The sequence below is a fragment of the Oikopleura dioica genome, chromosome YSR (assembly GCF_907165135.1).
Source record: "Oikopleura dioica chromosome YSR, OKI2018_I68_1.0, whole genome shotgun sequence".
Lineage (NCBI taxonomy): Eukaryota > Metazoa > Chordata > Appendicularia > Copelata > Oikopleuridae > Oikopleura > Oikopleura dioica.
In genome coordinates this window covers 1686590-1692488 of record NC_137295.1, presented here as the reverse complement: position 1 = coordinate 1692488, position 5899 = coordinate 1686590, and positions in this window count along the sequence as shown.

Sequence of the window (5899 nt, the reverse complement as noted above, 5' to 3'; positions counted from 1 at the left end):
AAAAAAGGTACCAAAAACATCGTCGTGAGTAGTGAACCGTAAGCCGGTTCCTGATCGATCAGAAGTATTGTCACTAAATTTTTTTGTCTCAAAATGATCAGAATCTCAAGGCGCGTCGAATGAGACCTTCCACGGCTTTGTAACTCAATCCACTCGAAAAATAGATTTTTGGAGCCCTTTAGAGGGCGCTAGAATGATGTCAGGTGGTTTTTAAAAATTTTTTCGGAAATTTTAGTTTTTCATGTTGGGCAATCACGTCACCAAAAATAAAGTTTCTACGACCCCTAGAAAAAAGCTGATTTTTGTGCGTTTACCCTACCAATATCCATTTCTCCTCCATTTTCTTCCATTTCATCATCGATTTCTTCAATTTGAGCACCACCGTAAGCTTCATTCTCTGCTCCAACCATTTCCCAATCAATCTCAGCTACCATTTCGTCTATCATCTGACCAACTTCTCCGCCTTGTCCATTTTGATATCCTTCATCCGCTACCTCCTCCATCTGAGCACCATACCCAACTTCTCCATTTTGAGCACCAACTTCGGCTTCTTCCTCCATCTGAGCACCATCCCCAACTTGTCCATTTTGAGCACCAACTTCGATTTCTTCTTCTTCATCATCGACTTCAAAGATAAAGTCTTCATGGATCATTGGATGCTCAAGATTCACTTTTCTCCAAGACGCGTCGATCGTTTCTTTCGGAATCTCAAGCATCAATTGGAAGGCCTTAATTTTAATTTAATATTGTTCTGTAAAATCTTTTAAACCTTTTTGATAACCCATGATCGAGTCGGACACGCTCCTCGAAAAGGCCCAAGTCGAGCTCCATACAAAGCAACAGCAGTCTTTATCTTGTTCTTCAGCCAAAGATTCACAACTTGATCACAAGGCTTATCTTTCGTTTATCATATCACAAAAAGCTTTTTCATGTACCTGTGATTTTGAAGTACTGCCAGGTGTCAAGCATTCCATTCGCCAACGTGCACCTATGGAAACAGGATCGTTCTGCGTTGATGGCTCAGAAAACCTGTGCTCGATCGAAAAGGCAACAATTTCCGCGAGTTTGTGAGAGTCGCGAGACTTTACTGGGGAATGTATTGTCGAACTTCTACAAATTCCAGCTGCTTCTTCATTTTTGAAAAAGGCGAAAACTTTGCATCTTTTTCGATTTTCACGGTTCCAATGGCTCTACCGGACTGATCCACTTTTCTAATGATGTACTCGCTTCTTTCCGAATCTGTTCTCAAGCTCAGCTAGGGTTCGCAATGAAAAATGGTGGGGTTTCAAATCTGAAATCAGATTTTTTATGTCTCCCCAGATGAAACAGGGCTTACCGATTAACCATCCAACAATAGGAATAATTATGGGATCACTGATAATATATGAGATCTCTTTTTTATATAAGTTTATCTTAAAAATAGGCATAGCGGGATATTAGATTTTAGTAATCGATAATTCACTTCTTTTTCTTCATTCTTTAATTTCAATCGCTTTCTTTAAATGTACAAAAATAAACTAATAAGGTTTATTTGATTATTAGTCAGCATTTTATAAGGTCATCTTAAAATTTTGGTTAATATAAACTTTAAATGTGAAATGCGCCCACGCGTTTCTTTCTAATGACACAAACTTACTTAAATATGTTTTGAGAATTCCTTATCTATATAATATAGACTATATTATATCAGCGACGCAAAGTTGCCCTGCCCCCTCATGGCGAGAAAACCTCATTTTTCCGAAAAATTTTAACAAAATCATTTATCGGATAATTAATCCGATTTTTTACTTTCTGGACTTATTGAGGTCAAATTACAATTGTTAATTTTGATCTATTAATATCTAAACAATTTTTTGGACCAAAAATTTTTTCATTGCGAACCCTACCTCACCCTTATTCCTATTTTTTCTTTTAAATTATTTATTTTTATGAAATAATTGTTATTGAAAGAGAAAAGCTATTAGCTTTTGTATCTAGCCCTTTTTTGAAATTTATGATGAACGAACGTCGATTTCTGAGAAGTTGAAAAAATAAAAACAGGCGGCGCTTGCTCGGCTTAGTTCATTCTAGAATTTTTTCTTAAATTGAACGAGCGTGAATTAAAGATAATTGTCTCCAATGAATTTTTAAATACGAGCTTTATTCGGCAGGGTTTCGATAATTTTGCAATTTAATTATTTAATTGAGCTCTTTGTTTTTCCCATAAGTAGTAATGCTGTCTACTGCTGCGGCACGCTTGCGATACGTAGTTTTTAAAAGCGGGCGGTCCCAATTTATTTTCTAGATGATTGCTCGCCTTCAAATATATACAAATACAATATAAATACAAATATACCGCGATTATCATTTCTAGATGACTACTGTGTCCGCCTACGCTCCGTCAATTAACATTGACAATTTTTCGTTATAACATTTTTCCTATGCGAAAATGTTAAAATGACGAGCGTAGGCGGACAAGAATAGTCACTCAGAAATGATAATCACGGTTAATCACTTTGAATTTCCCCTGAGGCACTCTGACTAGTTCCATGTGTGTCATCACCTTGAATGCAGCGTAATCCTAATTGGTCTGCATAAAGCGTAGGGCAGTGCTCTAGTCACCGATGGCAGAAGCGCCTCCGGGGAAATTCAAAGTTTAGGCCACTTTCTCAAAGAATCACACATGAGAACGATCAAAGTTTAGGCCACCCGAAGTTGTTATCGCACATATGAACTTCAAAGTTTAGACCACCACCTATTTTATAATATAAAGCTTTGGTTGATCCTTGGCGAGTTTAGACGTAGTGCTTACAAGAACTCATCAAATGCTCATCAAAAATCTGATAATTTTGCAATATCCGAGAAATAAAGCACCCAAGGGTTTCCCGAAAAAGAAGTTAATGCGACGATTGATCGGGATCAAAATGGTGGTGATAGAAAAAATGAATGGGGAGAAAAAGAAACGCGAAAAGTTATCGAATAATTTTACACTGAGCATCCTCTATACAGTATAGACTATACTGTATAGACTATACACTGTATAGTATACAGCATCGGGTTCAAAAGATAATTCGAGAATGACGCAAACTAAAAATATTTTTACCAAATTTAAATATTCATTACGCCCAGTGTTTCAAATTTTTGTAAAAATGGTTGTTTTCCTGTTTTTATGTTTTTTCTTCTTCATTGAAAAAATTTATTGATGAAAAATAGTTTGAAACATTATAGAAAGATTATTCAAGAGGAATATTGTTTTCCTTGCAATATTTCGTAAGTTCTTCTTCGAATCTTTGCGTCATTGAAAATTGTTTGAGTAACAGCACCGTGTTCGCCTCGATTCGACTTCTTTTCGGATCGTGAAGATATTTGCTAACTCTACCGAAAACCCGTTCAATATTTGCAGTGGAAGCAGGAATCGATAAAATTTAAATAATATCATAGTTTAACACCCCTTTTTTCATACTTTTTGAGCTATCATAAGAAGTCGAGGACTTTTGCTTCGACAGATGGATAGGCAATTCCCAGCAAAAGGACGTGTCCCGCAACGATTCTGATGACTGCGACAGGTGCTTCGGTTTGACGGCGAACAATCTGCATAAGCGTGCATTATCGCCGAAGCTCCGCCAGCACCAATGAACTCTAGCGCCATGCGCTACTGTCATAAGGGATCACCCCCGATTTTTCAAAACTTTTGCACCGGTCATTATCGCCTATGATTAGATTCCTCGTGTTCTGGGGATCATTTTGATATATGATAATACCTCTTTACATACAGTAAAAACCCATTTTAAGGCCGATTTTTGAATTGAACTCAAGGTGATTCTTTCTTTCATTATTTTAAAAATTATATTCGAAAAACATGTCTGAAAAAGGAACAACATGACTCATGACTCATGAGTCATGTAACATGACGAATCATAAGAAAAAAGATATGAAGAGATTCTAGTGAAGACGTCAAAGAAAAGTTACGTGAAGAAGATAATTAATGAGCTTTTTCGAAAGAAAAATGGTTAAGACATTTCTCTGCGTATTTTTTGACGCCAATATAATGATAAATTTAATTACTTGGAGTCAAATCTAAGTAAAAATTCAGACAGGACCGTAAGAAATCATCGCTAATTGTATAATTCGAGAAAAAATCATCGAAGAGTACCAAAAATAAGAATAAATATAAAAACAGGAGGCATCGGGCAGTCGAAGATAAAAAGCTTTTTCAAGTGACACTGCAACTTTCGGGTTTTGAATAGAAATTGAAAAAAGTGGCCTTAAAGTGGATTTTTAAGGATGACAGATTTTTGAGATTTTTCGGAAAAGTGGCCTTAAAAGGGTCGGCCTTAAAATGGGTTATCACTGTAAATAAAAATCTTAACAACGCTCTTAAGTTGGAATTTTTGCAGATGACAACATTTTACAATATACGCAAAAACGCTCTTAAGTCGGGCGCTCTTAAGATGGAAACCACGGTATTTTTAGCAAGACATAAAACTTAGCTTATAAAAGTGTTCTAGAAAAGGATTTTTTGAATACAATGGTTTTCGCCCAATTTCAGAGCGTTTTGATCGACTCTTGTCATCTGAAAAACGCTCTTAAAATGGAAAACCACTGTAACTCGTAGTATGGAAAAATATTTCGGTAAGCCTCCGGGTTCGGGTTAGGTTTTAGTGAGAAATAAAAAGTCTCTTCTTTCTATACCGAAATATTTATCCCTACTCTCCTGTAACTTATTAAAACTGTCTGAGTGCATTCGTAAAATCAAGATTTTTTGGTTCCAAACGGACACAGGACCTGTGTACATGTCCACGTCATCCTGTGTCGAGCGCTTTTGAAAAATTGTACTTCACGAAAAAATGAAAATTTTTGGAAAGAGGGGAACCAGAGGAGGGACGGGATAAAATTTAAATTATGCATAGATTATTTTTGCGTTCTCGGGAATTTTTATTAAAAACTCGGACCAATAGGCCATATCGGAACGTTACGCCATCGCCAAAAGGACCGTTACACCATATATATAGGGAGTGAACGGTGAAAAAATTGATTTTTTGTCATATGATTAGGGTGGTCGCACAAAAAATCGGCTTTTTACTTAATGGGCCGTTCAGGCTCATTTTGAGATATAAATTTATTTACAGATGAGATCAATAGGAGAAATCTTTTCGACTTTTTTATTTTTTGATTACATTTTTTCAAAAAAATTTTTTTTCTTCACGCTCATGTATTCTTCAAAGGCATTTCTTGATACCTGAAATATTAGAATTCTTCGATTATTTATCGTATAAAAAAAAATTTTGGTTGAGAAATGCCTGATTATCGTCGACGTTCCCTTAAGGGTAATGCAGAAAATCGGCGCGGGGCCTTGCGCTCGCCTCACGGCCGCTCTGGCGATATTTTTCAAATTGAACTCAAATCTAGAGTTTGGAAGATTATTCCTACATGATCTTTGAAGCTCTCTCTATTAGCCGACCAAAAATCAGCAATTTCGTGATCACAGAAGCAGTTGAAAAGCTCGGGGTTTCGTTAACCGCATAGAACTTCTGAACTATTCCAACTATTTTTTGAACAAAAGATCAGTTTGTAGAAGAGTGTTTGATCTTTCCATCCTAGGATTTAGAATTTTGAATAACGCCTTTATTATCGATAACTTATCCCGTTGCGCTCTATTTTTCACGCTCAAAATCGGAAACAGTCAAAGTCAGTTGCACCATAAGAACCAATAGCTGGAACAAAATTGATTTTCTGGGCTTGTTCTGATCGCCTCTTCAAGAAAGCTTCGTAATCTTCTTTCTCACGACCAGAATTCTTGTCGATTTCAATAAGGCCAGTTAAGAACAAATCAGTTGAGTTCGGATCTATTGTTGGAATTTTCTTATTAAATAAAGTGACTGATTTTTCTCCGATCGTTATCCCCTTGAGAGCATCCATT